We start from the raw sequence: 17,759 nt of genomic DNA on the forward strand, positions 1-17,759 counted from the left end.
AGTATTATTGGTAACATACATAAAGATGAATGTTAATTTTAAATAGAAGTTTATTTGACATTTATGAGTTACTTATAGTAAGAATAATAATTACCTTTCATCCATCAGCTTAAAAATAATTTTAGTTAGATGTACACCAAAAATCTCCTCCTAAGGATCATCCTCAGACTGAGTTAAAGTTCCAAATGCAATAAACCATCCAAAAAAGTCTACAAAAGTCGACAATTATTAGGATATACAATTATTGTTACTAATACATAACATATTAATTCCTTATAAAAACCACCAGAATAACAAGATGGGAATACATACTGACTGGATAAGCGTTGTCAAAATTCATTTGGTGAACTTGTTAGAATGGAACACGTACAAACATTAGGTTTTCAATAAGTGAAACCCCATAAAATACCAAAGTACGTTTGACAAATTTGATGTGGAATTTATGTGGAGTATTCCCTATCAAACCAACGCATGGTGTCACTTCAAATCGTATGAATACTCTCCATCGGTCTTCATCAAAATAGCTGAAATAATGCTTATCAATCAAATTATTAGGGATTGTAACTTCGATTCTGCAACCCTAATAATACATGATCATTAAATGAAATTTCTTACACAAACAACCCATCGAAAAAGAAACACTAAACATAAATTATAACTTAATTTAGGCCAGCCACAATAAGATGACGCTCTTTCACTTTATAAGGAGTTATAGTTTCCTATACTCATAGTATTTTTGCCCACACTTCGACATTGTTAGATGATTCACTCAGATCTTAAATTAAGGTATTGTTGTGTGCCATTATGTTTGTTTCTAGAGTTTGTAATAATCCGTGTGGTTTCTTTATGAGTGAGAAAGAACAAGATTTTTAAAGATTTGATAGAAGCGTTTGATATGAAAAATTTGAACGGTTTTAACTTCTTAAGTGGGATGCTATAATGATGGCATAACTTTTAAAAGTGACTGAGTACCAATGTTCACATCAAAATTACGAAGATAATGAATTAAAAGTGAATTTAAGTTATGATAATTTTTGTAAAGGAATGTTTAGATAGATTGAACATATTTTAACTGTAAAATTAATCAATATATATATATGTATATATATATATTAATTGTAAATTAATTATTAAATTTTAATAATAAATAGTATGAATTATATTTTAGAAAATGATAAAGATAACGAATTAAAATTAAATTTAACTTATTATAATAAATATTTTTTAAGAGAATATTTAGATAGATTGAACATCAAATCTTACAACCCAACATCAAATCAAACCATCATCAAAAACAATAATCTTCATTTGTTTCTTAAAAAAATGAAGTTTGAAAGGTATTTATTTCAAAAGATAAGATGACAAAAAAGTAAACAAGATCTATTAACTGTAAAATTACTGTAAATTTAGAAATATAAATATTATGAACTATATATTTCCTTCATCACTTTTAAATTAATTATTACAATACGATCATAATAATAAGAAGACATCTAAAGATCAACAATATTTTATAAATAGTTTTGAGGGGTTTAAACTGGACCCTCACTTCTACTTAGTCAGGTTTTAAAAATTATTACAGACCAAAGATTAAAAGCTTCACTAATCCATGGTGGGCTAGTGATGAATCTAGAGCACCCTCTTCCATCTTTAATTCTTTGTGTACCTAATAGTTATACAAAATAGTAAGAATATCAAACAATGGAAAAAAAAATTCATTAATAACAATATATATTAATACACAATCTTTTACAAACCTTTTAAGTTGTAGTTAAACCGCCAAAACATCAGAACAACAAATGTTTTATGGCCATTGATCCATCTCTGCAAATTTTTGAGTGTAAATTCAAGTGCAAGCATTCCAGAGACTTGACATTAAAGCTCTACACCACTAATAATTTCAAAACAATCAAATTAGTTAAATACACATAAACCACATATTTAAATGGCAGTAAACAATTAAATTAGACAATTTTATCAATAAGATCATACCTTGCATCCTTCATCTTGAAAGTGACAAAAGGTAAATTATATTTTTGCATCTAAAATATTACACAATTCATAGTTCATTGCCTAGTCAATTTTTGGCCTTTGAAATTCATCTGCAAGAGCAATATTTCAAACAAATAGTATCATCATACGGGTATTATAGAAACACAAGCGAGTAAAAAATATGAATAGAAACGTTTGAAAACAAATAAATAATATAGACTAAGAATAGTATACCAACAGACATTAAGGATTGATTTGATTTATTAAAAAATATAGATTTAATATATAGGGCAATTATTAGAGGTAAAATTTTCCATTAGATAAAATTAAAATAGGTTCAACATACTTTAACAAAGCTTATATGACAAAATTTGGGTAACTCCAAGATATTTAGGATTTCAATATTTATTGCAAGAATTTAATTTCTTATGGGTAAGAGAATATCAATCATTTAGAAAATCAAATTTTATTGGCGGTTACAGAAACAATATCAATTTATTTAGAAAACTACTTTTATGGGCTAAATTTTTTAAATTCATATAGAAAGTCAATATTTCCTTTTACAGTGTCATTTATTAAAAAAACTTATCTTGAAAAATACATAAAACAATAAAATTAGACTATATGATTATAATCTTTGTTAGAAAATAAAGCAAGTTTTATAGTATGATTAGCAATTTAATAAGAAACTACTTTTACTGGTTGATTATAAATTCTGTATGTGTGGGATATTATTGTGTTATAGGTTGTAAATGTGAAAATGGTATCAAAGATTAAGTAGCTAACTCAATCAAAAGAAAAAGTCATAGTGTACCTTACATTGAACTAACTCTCCAACGGAATACACGGTTGTATTGCATTGTCATACTTTGAGTTGAGAAACATTTTACGCAAATATTATAAAGATCAATGGAGATTACAAATGGATGGTCTTGTACGAATGATTTATTAGTAAAGGTCATCCAAATACCCACCATCTTTGACAAGTAACTTTGTATGATAAGTAAAAATAAGAACTAGAAGAATATTACTGGAACAATAGATGAAAATAATAAGTTGTCACATATGAATTCCTAGATATTTGCTATTTGCAGAGATACAAGAATCGTATACTTTCGCAATATTCGAGTAAGTTTTCAGAAAGGATGCGGTATAATTCTCCATTATTTTTGAAAACATATGGACCATGAACTTTCTTGCTCGCATCTTGAATCATTTCCTTCTTACTCATTTGGCAAATATTTGCTTGATGATCAGTTAGCTTAATATTTGCTTGCTTTTCATAGTATTTTATATTCTTCTACATTAGATCAGAAAGACATTAATATACAAATTTTGTTATACAAATTTCAAAATAATAAAATAGGTAATGATAAATATAAAATATGACAATTGATAGAATGATGATAGATCAATATTAAGGGAAATACATTAGAAGGTCAGAGTACTAACTTCATTATCCATTGCTTTTCACTCGTTTTGTCTTTAACGTAATCAAGCTTAATTTGCGTTAGCAAAGAATCATAGTGCAGAAATGATAGAAACTACAACAATCGAAGGGTTTAGATCAATATTAAATGGAAATATAGTAAATGACAAGAGTACTCACTTCATTATCAATTGACTTTTCAATTGTTTGGTATTCAAAGTATTCAAGATTCATTTGTATGAGATATGACATTCAGTACATATATATATCAAACATATAAGATCTTAAACATATACATATAAAACAGTCGATAGAATAATGATAGATCAATATTAAGGGAAATAGAGTAGACGACTAGATAACTCACTTTATTATTCATTAAGTCTTCATTAGATATGAATGATTAGTAAAAGAATGAAGAGCATTAAAATACAAAGAGTAAGAAAGGAATCTCGATTAATTATCACAAATGCATAACTAAGATAACAATCCAAAAAGTTTGTTTGATTCTTAAATTTAAATAACTAAGATGTTTATAAATTAATTAAAACAATGTATGTATTAATTATTTTGATAATATATAATTATTTCAAGCCTCTATAAATTCACGCATAACGTTTTCAAACATTTTTGTAAACTATAATTTGTCTACACGATTATGTATATTATGACAATTATACATTTCTACTGATTTATAAGATTGGATGTGAATACCCAATACAAACTGCGAGGAAAACCTATTTCACAAAATACCATTTTATTATTTTACACAAATTAATAATCAATAAATGCGTACATATTTACAAATTTAAATTTCCTACTATTTCTGCCATCGTATAATAAGATGCCCGTTCGTACGAGCGTGTTAGAACCACACTCTCGGTAAACCAATAAGCGAATGCTAAATTATGATGACCTCCGTACGAATTCACATGGCCAGTGGGCAGTGGCCACAGTTTTCTATCCATTTTTGTTTTCTTTCCGCTCATTCCCACTTCTTATTTGGTGCATCTCCTTAACCCACTGCCTCATATTTTTTTACCTTTTTCTTTAATCCCATTTTATTATTTTATACTGTAATTATTGTTCTGCTAGCATCAAGCAGGTGCTTAGCCACTATTGGATGCTTTATTTATTTAACTAATCAGCATTTATTCTGATTCATTCATCTTTTTATATCTAAGTACAGGTGTTGCACGTTGGAAGGACCACAAGCTTTTACCCGCAATGTTTATTAAATTGTAATTGTTTGGTTTTTAGTTAACAAGTTATTTACTTCTTAATAATAAAGCATCTATTTACTTTCAGAGGAGCACCTATTTTTTTTTTTGAACTTTGACTTAAAATTTCATTATTAAAAAATATTTTCAGCATATCTTTTATTCTTACTCTAAAATATAGTATCATTTATGTTCTTATATTTACAAAAACGCTAATTCCTCTTCTATTTTAGAACCTTTTTTTTATTTTTAAAATGGCCATTTAAAATAATTTTATAATTATTCATTAAATTTTTTTCCAAAAAAAATTGTGCATAAAACAAATGTTTTAATTATAACTTATTTTTTAAAATCTCCGTATACTTTGATATAGTTTTGGCATTCTGATCCAAAATAAGGGGTATTTAAATAATTTCAGAATTTATTGAATCTTGAGAACAATGAAATAAAAGACTTAGTTTGCAATTTTTTAAATAAAATATATTAATATCAAACTATAACTAGCATTTTCTTTTTCAGAGAAAAAATAAAAAAAATGTACATTAGAGAAAAATTCATCTCTACTTAGGGCTGAATTAGCGGGTCAACCCGCCCGCATGACCCACAAACCCGCGGGTCGACTATTTTTTTTAACTCACAATTCTGACCCGCATAACCCGTGAAAGAAAATTCATACACCCGCGCCCGCTCCGCTGAGATTTGCTGGTAACCCGCGGGGCCTGCGGATAATATTAAATTTAGTAAATAATTATTTTTATTATATATTAATTAATTTTATAATAAAAATAATACATTTATAATTTATATTATATAATTCTAAGTATTTTATATATTTTTACATTTTTTTAATTTTTTATTTTTTTAAAAAAAAATATTGTTTTTTTCTATTTTGCGGGTTGGCGGATATTTGCGACTCCAATTCGATGGACCCGCACCCACTCTGCCGAAAATCGACTCAACCTGCATCCGCATGTTGAAATTTGTAAATCGGTCGATTCGCACCTGTGCTGCAGCTTGTCAAACGAGGAGGATCCGCAGATAATGTCCCAAATTCCCGGCTCTACCTCTATGGTAGAAAAAAACATATAGAAGAATATTTTTGAGATAGTCTTACATGCCGATGGAGACTATAATAATGAGTTTTCTTACTTAGAAGTTAGAAACCAAATGATTAAATCTTTACTGGCTTTGTGTTCTAGTGGGAATATATGCCAAATTTTAATTCTAAACTTAGACAACTCGTTGTTGTTTTTTATTGGATGTTTTTGTTCCATATCTGAAAGTTTATATTGACGAAGCAAATTTTTTTTTTTTGAGAAAGGGCTATATATTGACAAAGTTGATAGTTTAGTAACAATGCTTGATTTTTAACCTCGTGTAGAGAGAGGTTAGAATAATGTGGCGGTGGACCACAATGCGAATGTATATTAATGAGTTTTTTTAACTTATAATTATCTTATTTTACAATTAAAGAAAGCATTGGTGCAAAACATAAAATTATATACCAAGTGGGGGCTATCTGGTGATATTGAAAATGAGATTCAATATCATTAGTTCAGCTCCATAGGAGAGAGTTGATTTAAGGCAACCAGGTCAAGACACATAACCTTGTATTATCCCAGGGAGGCCAATGGTCTAAGTTACAAACGTCTTCAAACGCATACAAAGGCTTTGGAGGCTATTCAAAAAACTTGAAAGGGATAACAGTATTCATACCAACGGGCTCGGCTCAGGTCATCAGATAAAGCTTTTTCATTTAGGGCTCAAACTAGAGTTAACTAAATTGGAGCACGTTTGATTCTTAAATTGTAACTATAATGTTTCATAAAATCCATTTGTTTTCCTCTTTTTCTTTTTTCTTTCTTCCTATGTTTTTTCCTTTACATTGAGTTATCATAATTCAAATTTGGATTTCTTCCTCTCTTTTTTTTTTGTAGAAATGTAAATGTGTAATAAAAATTTGATTACAGGAGAATTTGAAATCTAGTTTGCTAAAGTTTAAACTTATCTTGTAAATACTACACTTTATACCTACAATTCAAAAGACAAGCGACAACAATAAACTCCTTAGCCAAACACTTCCTAAACCACATGACAAACCTGAAGGGCAAGGAGAAGACCTAATCGGAGGAGATTCGCCGTAGGCTAACCCATGGTGTCTGGGGTGTTGGAACTATTTTTTGAACATTATGAATAATGTATTCTAGGGGTGGGCACTTTATCCGATATCCGAAGTGGCACCCGAACCCGATCCGAAAAACCCGAACCGAAATCCGAACCGAAGTAGCAAAATACCCGAACGGGTATTGAATTAGGAGAGATTGGATACCCGAACCCGAATGGATAATATCCGAACCCGAATGGATATCCAAAGATAACCGAACATATGTATAATTAACCTTATATTTCTAGTTTACATCTCTTATTTTATATAAAATATTTATATTAATACTACACATACTTTTAGTTCATATGATATACATGCAATTACGAAAAAAATGATTTGGTACTCACTTAAAAAGCATGTCAAGTTTTTTTATTTCAAAAATTAACAAAAAGTTACATCCAAAATTTTAAAACAATAACTAAATTAATGCATTTTTAGTTTGAAAATGTTATGTCCAAATCTATTAACCATTTAATCTATTAAAAAAAAAAAAAGTTAAGTAAAATTTATATTCTTAAATACAAGAAATTTAAGAAATGAAAAATTTAATTTTTTTTTCAAAATCTAAATATCCGAACCCGATCCAAAATAACCGAAACCGAACTAAAAATACCCGAACCCGATCCGAAGTATAGAAATACCCGAACGGGTCCTACACCTCTATACCGAAATACCCGAAAATCCGAAATACCCGATCCGAACCCGAACGGGTACCCGAACGCCCACCCCTAATGTATTCATATGTCAAAAAAGAAGTTTTATTTGAATGAGAAATGGAGGTCTAATGTGTGTGATTTGAGAAACTTATATAAAGTAGCAAATACACACATTGGATATTTGAACTTGGATTTGGGTTTTTTTGATTTGTTAGTTGGACTTCATGTTCATTGACTTAATCTTATAAACCAAATATATGTTGATCTTTTATATTGATAAAATATAAAAAAGAAATCCATTTTAAAGTATATTATTTAGTTTGAATTGGTCAAACAAAAAAATAATTTTATTCTTAATTTCTTGGTCAAAATGTGGAATAAATTCACATACTAATTGACAAGAATTAAAGACTCCATTAGTGCACCATGGAGGTTTCATGTTGTGTTGAAAAATGAAACTTATGTTTCTCATTATTTTTCTATAAAAGGGCTTGGTAGCATTATATAAAAAACACATTCATACAATCAAGAAACATTTCTCCCATTCAGAATAGTTATGCTAGTATTTTTTTTATTTTGAGTCTGAGAGTACATCACAGAAATAAGTTCGATAGATTCTGTTTTTCGGTGATGGTAAACAGAAACAATGCTGCAGTTGTATCTTGGGAATCTGAACGCCATAAAACCGTCACACTACGGGGCGTTTAAAGATTTAAGGAAAGAGATTAACTATCTCGACTCTGCAATTCTTCTTTATTTTTATATTTTGGTACTGAAATTTTAGTTTATGTTCTTATTATTCTTTACAAATATCAGTTGTCATATGGTAGTAAAATAAGGTTTCTACACTCTTAAATCTTTAAATATTGTTTATGCTTTTGCACTAACAATACTGATATTTGTTAAAAGTTTTTTTTATTTTTAAGAACAGGTTAAAGATGCCGGAATCGGATCTTGTTTATCATAAAAACAGGAATTCGAGAATTCATGGTGATGAAAAAGCAATTGTTATGATCTTTTCAGATCGATCATGCGCATGGATCTTTTATAATAATCTTAGCTATTGTTTTTCTGTGAATCTTCTTTATCATCAAGCGTTGATCATTAGTTACAGATTTTCTGAAAAAAAAAACAATTTGATTTGATTTGTCTTTTGACGTGTTGAAACTGTCGTGTTGCACTTTCGCTTGATTTTTAAAATTATTTTGAAACAAAAGTGCGACTTGTATGATCTAATTTTGCTTTACTTCTGGTTTAGCCATGCTTATACGACTGGTTTTTATCAAAATTCAAGCGTTTGATCTTGCATATATTAGCAAGTGTGGAGCGTTTGTTCTTGTGGCTTTATTTTAAAAAAAACTTTTAATGCATTTACTTTGTGTATTTGTTTTGCATTTAGTTGTGATCAAATTCGTCGGTTTACATGATCAAATAATTTATTTGTTCAAAATCTGTTAATGCTTTGACTTGGCTAAAGATAATCATTTGTTTTAATTATCAAGAATGCTAACGTTTTTTGATTTCTGTTTCAGATTTTTTGAAACAATTTAATTTGATTATTAAGTGTTTGATCAAGAGAAAAAAAATGATTCAAGTTTCAAAAATATGGTGAAACCATAGTCAGAAAGAACATTTTGATTCTTAAGGGATCATGTTGTATAAATGGAAATGGATTCGTGAGTCGACGCCCCAAATTAAGTTTGGAAGAAGTCTGCCACATAGGAATCATTTTCACTACAAGAAAATTGCTATATTAAGACCAAAATTTTAGTCACAATAGATGATATTCGGTAACAATATAAACATTGTGACGTAATTGTGATGATTTGAAAACGGTTACAATAGACACGTCACAAATGAATTTTAGTAACAAAAATGTCACAGTGTTTGTGACATATTCATTGGTAACCATTAAGTCACAAGTAGCAACGATATACAAATGTAACAAACCTGTTACAATTACCAACTAAAAATTATGTCACAAAATTGTCATATTATGTGACTCTCATAACGTCTTAATTCGGTGGCTTATTTCAACAAAAGGTTAGTCTTACACTGTCACAAATAAAGACTAAAAAAAACATCACAAATATGTCTCATATAAGACTATTTTGTAGTCACAAATTTTCACGCTTATCACTAAATAATCAATTTTTATTAGTTAAGATTATCCATCTCGAATTTGTCACAATCTTTCAGCAATATATTATCAAACTATATATCGTTACAAACATATATGTTGTTACAACCACTCATCTATGTAGCCAAATTACATTTGTAGCTATACATTAATTATTATTTTTTGGTGTAACTAAAATATACAAAAATGAAGAAATAAAATAAATTAAGGTAAAACATAAACACTGTTGATGTCGTGGGATATATCAAAAGTGCAGCTTCCAGCTTCGGATGATCTTCTGATAATTATTGCGCAGAAAGCAAAAAATGGTAAAAATGTTCTCAGATCTGACCAGAATCTCTTAAAACAAACTTATATTGAAAGTGTATTTTTTTCCCCTTCAACACCAGAGTCCGTCGTGCTCTCTGTTAACCTTCATCTTATTGCTCGAGTCGAATTTTTATCTTTTCTCTCCTTCCACGAGGGTTCTCCGTTTCTCTCGTTAGTCCCCGTCTGCTAGGAAAACACACCACCAAAGCGTAGCAGATGATGTATCAGTGGAGATCAACTCCCTCTTTCTCTTAACCCCAACGACAAGCACTCTCTCTTTTTCTTATCTCGTAAACGGCTGCAGCCCCTTTTTTTTTAGGGTGAATGAAAGTGCATACGCATATATACACACCGTGCCCCTAGTTTTAGGGTTTATGGGATAATGGATTTTCATTGGGCTTTAAATTAAGGTATAAATTTTTCTACAGCCATAAATTTATCAAGTCTCTTGATTTATTTATAAATTTATTTATGTGATATTCATTTTTTTGTCAACATGTGATATTCATTTTATAATAAACAAAAATAGTTAGTATATCACTTTTTCTTTATGACATACATTTTTAATTAGTTTAGTTATTGATACATTAAAAATATATAATTGATATAATTTTGAAAATTTTTAACAAGATGTGTTCTGTTTTTTTTCGGAAAGAAAATAAAGTAAACAATATATATATATATATATATATATATATGTTAATGAATTTAAAAATACAATTAATAAATTTAGTCATAGTATTGTCATAAACTGAGACTATTGCATTCACCAAAAAATCGTAACAATTATGTGACGACATATTAGGTCTCAATATTGTCACAGTTTGTTACAACTATTCTTTTTGTCACAACATTGTAACGAATTGTGACAAAATTTGGTTACAATTTAAACAGTCACAATATTGTGACAAAACATCTACTAATTTGTGACATAAAATTTTAGTTGCAATATCGTATCACCAATGTCACAGATTTGTGACTCATATTAATAGTATCAAAATTTAGTCACAATATCTCAATTTTTTTGTAGTGTTTTCATTTAGAAAAGATAATGTTGTTGATAATGATCAAAACATTCATATTTTGTCAATGCTTAAACGCTAGTTGTAAAAAGATTGACCATGCAAAAACAGAGAATTTTCAGACCAATATGACTGAAACTAACATGTGTATTGTAGATTATAAAGTCAATATGGTTGAAAATAATCATATAATGGTTTTGATGGCAAAATAATATCTTGTAATGATATGTATATTTGCTAAAAATCAAAATATGTGTTTGGAAAGATCCAAAACATACAAGTTGGATTTATAAATCAACTTAAGAAAACTATGAAAATAGTTGTATGTAAAATGTGAATTTTTAAGAATGAAACACATGTTTCAAGAAAATTGTAATAATTTTCGAAATTGATTTTTATTCATTGAAATCTAAAGGAGTTGTAGATTAACTTTCTAAACTCTTAAGAGATGTTAAATGTAAATAAATATGCATATTTTTGAGTTATCTCAAGAAATATGGGGGAAGATTTGCTTACCATATAAAGTTGTTGGCAAAAGGCCAAATGAACTTAGTGATAGTTATCACAATATGTTTTTTTTTATTAAAAAAAAACAAACTAGTGTCATACACTGAGTTTTGTGTATAATGGTTAATTCTATCTTGTATAAAAGATGACAAAAATCATTAGACAATTGATCTCGACTAATCTCAAGAGATTATGTTCACTATGGTGACAACCTAGGATCCTTTAATTAAAGGTGTGTCATGAGATCAAATTGTTATATCATCAAAAGGAATGGGTCGCCTGTGAATTAAGATGAGGTTTCGCGGTAACTCTACCTAACTGATTGGAGATCCCAAGAAATAGGTTCAAGGAGACAACTAAGTGAAACTAAGTCTGCCCAAAGTACTGTAAGACTTCGGTCTATACCCATTTCCTATGATGATTAAACAGTGCTACATGTAAGGAATACAGGATAAGCATTAGCTTTTAATGATTTGTGTCCATAGCTTTGAGATATGAATGGAGTAGTACATGATACTCCTCTAAACAAAGTTAATGGCAAATCACCTTGTGAGTGTGAAATGGGGCCGTTTCTAGGAGAATGAAGGAAATGCTATATTCTCCAAGTTCACTCATGATTAACCAAGACTGTTCACGGCCAAAATGAACACAATAGAGAACCTAGTTCTGTGAGAAAATGAAGCTGTGTTATAGCTATTGTCTAGGTTTACACCAAAGCCCGGGAGGTTCAAGACATCATGGCCACCTTCTGGCCGAGTAAATCCAATAGCTATTGACAATGATTGGTTCAAGGCTGAAAAATTGCTACCAACTCATCATGCAGTGGATTTTTCGTTTGTAATCTCAAAAGTCCTTAGTTAGGTCTTGTCGAGTCTTGCTAGGAAGTTGAGTCTTGTCTAGAAAGTCTGTCGAATTGTCTAGTGTCTAGAGTCATTTCTATTCATGCGGGGGATTGTTGGAACTATTTTTTGAACATTATGAATAATGTATTCATATGTCAAAAAAGAAGTTTTATTTGAATGAGAAATGGAGGTCTAATGTGTGTGATTTGAGAAACTTATATAAAGTAGCAAATACACACATTGGATATTTGAACTTGGATTTGGGTTTTTTGATTTGTTAGTTGGACTTCATGTTCATTGACTTAATCTTATAAACCAAATATATGTTGATCTTTTATATTGATAAAATATAAAAAAGAAATCCATTTTAAAGTATATTATTTAGTTTGAATTGGTCAAACAAAAAATAATTTTATTCTTAATTTCTTGGTCAAAATGTGGAATAAATTCACATACTAATTGACAAGAATTAAAGACTCCATTAGTGCACCATGGAGGTTTCATTTTGTGTTGAAAAATGAAACTTATATTTCTCATTATTTTTCTATAAAAGGGTTTGGTAGCATTATAGAAAAAACACATTCATACAATCAAGAAACATTTCTCCCACTCAGAATAGTTATGCTAGTATTTTTTTTTATTTTGAGTCTGAGAGTACATCACAGAAATAGGTTCGATAGATTCTGTTTTTCGGTGATGGTAAACAGAAACAATGCTACAGTTGTATCTTGGGAATTTGAGCGTCATAAAACCGTCACACTACGAGGCGTTTAAAGATTTAAGGAAAGAGATTAACTATCTCGACTCTGCAATTCTTCTTTATTTTTATATTTTGGTACTGAAATTTTAGTTTATGTTCTTATTATTCTTTACAAATCAGTTGTCCTATGGTAGTAAAATAAGGTTCCTACATGGGGTTGGTAAAACCTACTCCGATACTAGTTGAAAAAAGATTTGTTGAAATCAAATCCATAGGTCACATATGAGCGTACTTCCAGACAACAAAGGCGCCAAAACGCATGAAATGAGCACATGAGAGACGGTACACAAAAGTATGGTAGAACCACGCGACACATGAGCATCTCAAAATATAAGTGGAGATGCTAAAACAGCTAGAAGAGCGAACCGTAGCTCGGATCTAGGAGCTGAAAATCCGGAAGAGCTGCGAGACTCCTCAATCCGGAAGAACCACAGATGACAGATGTGCGACTATCATGACCAAAAAAGGCTCTACGGGTATGTCCTCAAAAACCCTAAATAATCGACTACTCTTTTTGTTTGGCTTATTTTTCCGTTTGATATATACTTTTATATTTTTGTTTCTAACATTCAATATTTTCTTACAACTGCGCACTATATCAGAAATATTTTAATGTTGATTATTCAATCTGGAGAAAGGACATTTATCAAATTGGTATACTAAGAAAATTTCCAAAAGAATATTATATAATTTCAAATATGAAGTTTTTTATTCTCTTTCAAATCTCCAAAATTTTGAAATTCTGAGTTGGAAAACTTCAAATAGAATTTCTATCACTGATAAAAGTTTTAAATTTGAAGTTTCATAATTTTATTTGCATTTTAGTCATTCAATTATACATCACATTTATGATTCTTAAATTTATAGCGCATAAATATTTCAAATTTGTTTTGCGAACTCTATATAAAGTGTTCTTTTTTTTGTTTGGTTAGAAAAGCGATTTATACATATACAATGTTGATGTTAAAAACACAACAAACTCATATATTTACAAAAAATAAATTAAAAAATGCTAATTTTGAAAATTTAAGTTACTAATTTTAGATAATATTATAAAATTTTGGATTTTTTATATTTTTTATATTTTTAATGGTAAAACCCCTCAACTATGTTTACTTAATGTAGAAATCCCTAAACTAAAAATTTACCGGTAGTAATGGTAATTATGACCTGGTAAGGTTTAATTTATTAAATAAAGTTAGTTTGAGGTTTTTTCGTTAAATACTTAGTTTAGAAGTTTTTACCCAAAACAAATTCGTTGAGGGGTTTTAGCGTTAAAAATCCGTAAATTTACACTACGGTTTCTTTCAGAACTAACTAATGATTTTTAGTCAAACACAAAATTAACCTTGGAAACTTGCCAAAAATAACCTAAAACTTGATTTTAAATGCAAAATATGCCTCAAATTCAATCAAATGTAAAATTAACTTAAAAGGATAGTGAAATTACAACCATCTCCTTATGACCAAACGAAAAACATGTAATCACTTTAACGATTATAACCTTGCGAAGTCTTCTCAGGTAAGTAAAATCTTCTAGAAGGCTTCTCATGTATTTAATTTTAAAAGTAATTTATAAAATTTATTTTGAGGAAAAATAAATTGAAATCATATAGTTATAAACATTTCTAGATTATGTAAATTTAGATATACTAATATTAAAGTATGTTCGATACAGATGAGTGAACATAGGTTCTAAGTCATGATTATCCTTGGTTAAGGGTTTGGTAACATATGTTGTAATATTGTTTGTATTTAAGGGTTAGATTTTAAAATTTTAATTTAATTTTTTTTTTTGACATATATGTGTTTAGTTTTGTATATATTAAACATTTTATAAATTGATCTTATATTTAATAAAGTATTTGTTGCTATTTAGATAGTTATTTGATTTTATGGTTTAGAAAACTTCCTATGAAGTCTTCTAACATATGATGTATTAGAATGGGAAGTGTGGCAACCGAAATTTGCATTGTCGATTTTAGTGAACGGAAGAAAACAAAGAAAACCCTAGACAACAAAACGAATTTATAGAAAAAATAGATCTTTATTTCGAATTCGCGTATGAGCGTTCCATAGACAAAAACGTACATGACGCTTGTCTGGAAACGTGATTACAAAGGAAATAGAATAAGACATGCAGTAAAACCTAACTAAGTTCGCTAGCATAACCACCTATGTCGAGAAAAACCTATGCGAGCCGCAACTCGCTTAGCAATAGACGAAAAAGATGAAAAAGGTTTTAAAGATTTCGGACTGGACCTTATGAAAGGCTGTCTATGTACTCTTTGCGAGGATCAAGCCAAACGTAGTTCAATTTACAGAGTTTGAACATGAGATTGAACTGCCTTTGCGAGTTCATCTAGTAATCAGGTGCAAGACATAGAAACCGAACTTGTCGAGAATAAAGCCAAAGGTTTCTACGCGAAGAGAGTTCTAAGAGCTAAAAAATCTTTTTGTTCTCCTTTCCTTGGCTCTCCTTATATATGCCTCCAAGGTCGGCAATCTTTCATGATTCAAATTTTATCTCTTTGTGGAAGTTTTCCATATCTTCTCAAGATTCATGTTTAATTATCTTGAAAACTTTATATTTATCCTCTTTTCCATTTATCCTTATCCAAGTCGAGTTAAACCGTCATTAAATTCGGGCATGTTCTCATATTAAACCATAAGTGGGCTTTTCGTCGTCTTTTAGGCCGATGTCCATTTTCTATGTCGTGGGTCTTAAGAACTGAACCAAATCAATTCACTAAGTTGAGTATATGATGGTGTTTAAGTTAACATATATCAACTTCATGTTTTGACTTGAACTTTTACAAGAAAACATGTGTTTTGCTTGTTTTCTTCGTAAAATCTCAATAGAAACTCAGATTGGGACAAAACGAAATACATTTCGATCGAGACTCAAACTAGAACAAAATGGAGGAGCCAAGGGCGGCCAGGAGGAGGTCTGCCCATCTTAGGGAGGGGAGAGAGGGTCCGTGCCCACCCTAGGGTGGGGAGAGAGGTCGTGCCCGTCCTAGGGCGGGGAGAGAGTGGCCGTGCCCGCACTAGGGGGGAGAGGGGCTGTGCAGAGGGTCCCTAGGGCGGGGAGAGAGGCCGTGCCCGCCCTAGGGCGTGGAGAGAGGGGCCGTTCCCACCCTAGGGCGGGGAGAGGGGATGTGCCCGCCCTAGGGGGGAGAAGGGTCGTGCCCACCATAGGGCGAGAGAGAGGGTCTTTGCTCGCCCAAGGGTGGGGAGGGAGGGTACTTGCTCGCCCTAGGGTGGGGAGAGAGAGGCCGTGCCCACCCTAAGGCGTGGAGAGAGGGCCCGTGCTGATGCCTTTCTTTCGTTCTCATTCTCTCTGTTGATTGCTTTGTAGATTTTCAGAACTTTTTCGTTTGTTTTACGTAATTTTTTCCGTAAACATTTTCTGAAAGCTGTTTTACGGAAAATTATCTCATAGATTTTACTATGATGTTTTTCCGTGGAAAATTTTCATATTTTTTTACGGAAGATTGTTTTGTAAAACTTGTCATTATCGCAAAAACCTTCCATAATAACGTTTTTTCGATCTTTTCATTCTTGAATAGAAATTCTTTTTATTCCTTGTCTGGGATGAAAGATACGAAGTTCGTTCTCGTATCCTTATGAAAATTGGTTTGGCTTATGCCTTATAGTTTTTTTGACAGTTATAGCTCATATTTGCGTAAGGCACAATTTCTAGGAGATTATTAGGCATTCATCTTGTCATGACCGATTCTGACCCCAACATGAAGTCTTCTATGAGGAATAGTAAATTTAGGGTTTAGAAGAATTCTTTTGAAGTCTTCTAAGGCATTTTCTGTTATAAAACTTCCCAAGGAATCATCCGGACCAGAAATATTTAACCTAATTGGAATTTTGGTCTCCATATATAAAGAAAATTTACACACTCTTTCTTCCTATCAAATGACTCAACAAAAATGTAATGCTTTTTTCACTCTAAATCTCCAACCTCTCTTTATTCTCTCTGAACTTGAAAACACCAAACTTGAATCAATTTCTCATTTTTGTCTTATTTCTTTCTCACTACTTTATGTTGTTTAGGAAGTTTTTCATTTCATGGTTCTCATCTTCTGCTCCTTTAAAAGTAGATCAATAAATTTAAAAATGTAATTTTGTGAGTTTCATATGTTAGATACAAAAAGGTTAGATTCAACCTAATGTAATTGTTTTATTTATTATTTAAGCATAAAAAATTTTATTTTTGAAATTGATATATGTTTTGAAGCGATTTTAATATTTTTGATATGCATGTTTTTTAGATCTGACAACTTCGGATTTCTAGAGAAGTCTTCTTGATTTCTTGAGAAGTCTTCTTGACTTCTGGAGAAGTCCTATAAATCCTTTGGGAAGTCTTCTGAGATGAATAGTATAATTATGGTTTAGAAGACTTCTTGGATAGTCTTCTAGTGCATTTTATGCTAGAAGACTTCACCAAACATAAAATATTTAATCTAATTAGAATTTTTGTCTCTTCATGTAATTTTTTTTATATATTCTCTCTCTTTCTCTCAAATGACTGAAAAAATGAAATGTTTCTCACTCTAAAACTCTACAATCTCTTTTTCAAATCTCCTTGAACTTGAAGATACCAAACTTTATATCAATTTCTCATTCTTTTTCTCATGTCTTTTTCACTTATTTATCTTTTTTTACAGATTTATCATTTCATGACTTTCATCTTCCACTTT

The sequence above is a fragment of the Brassica napus genome, chromosome A9 (assembly GCF_020379485.1).
Source record: "Brassica napus cultivar Da-Ae chromosome A9, Da-Ae, whole genome shotgun sequence".
Taxonomy (NCBI): domain Eukaryota; kingdom Viridiplantae; phylum Streptophyta; class Magnoliopsida; order Brassicales; family Brassicaceae; genus Brassica; species Brassica napus.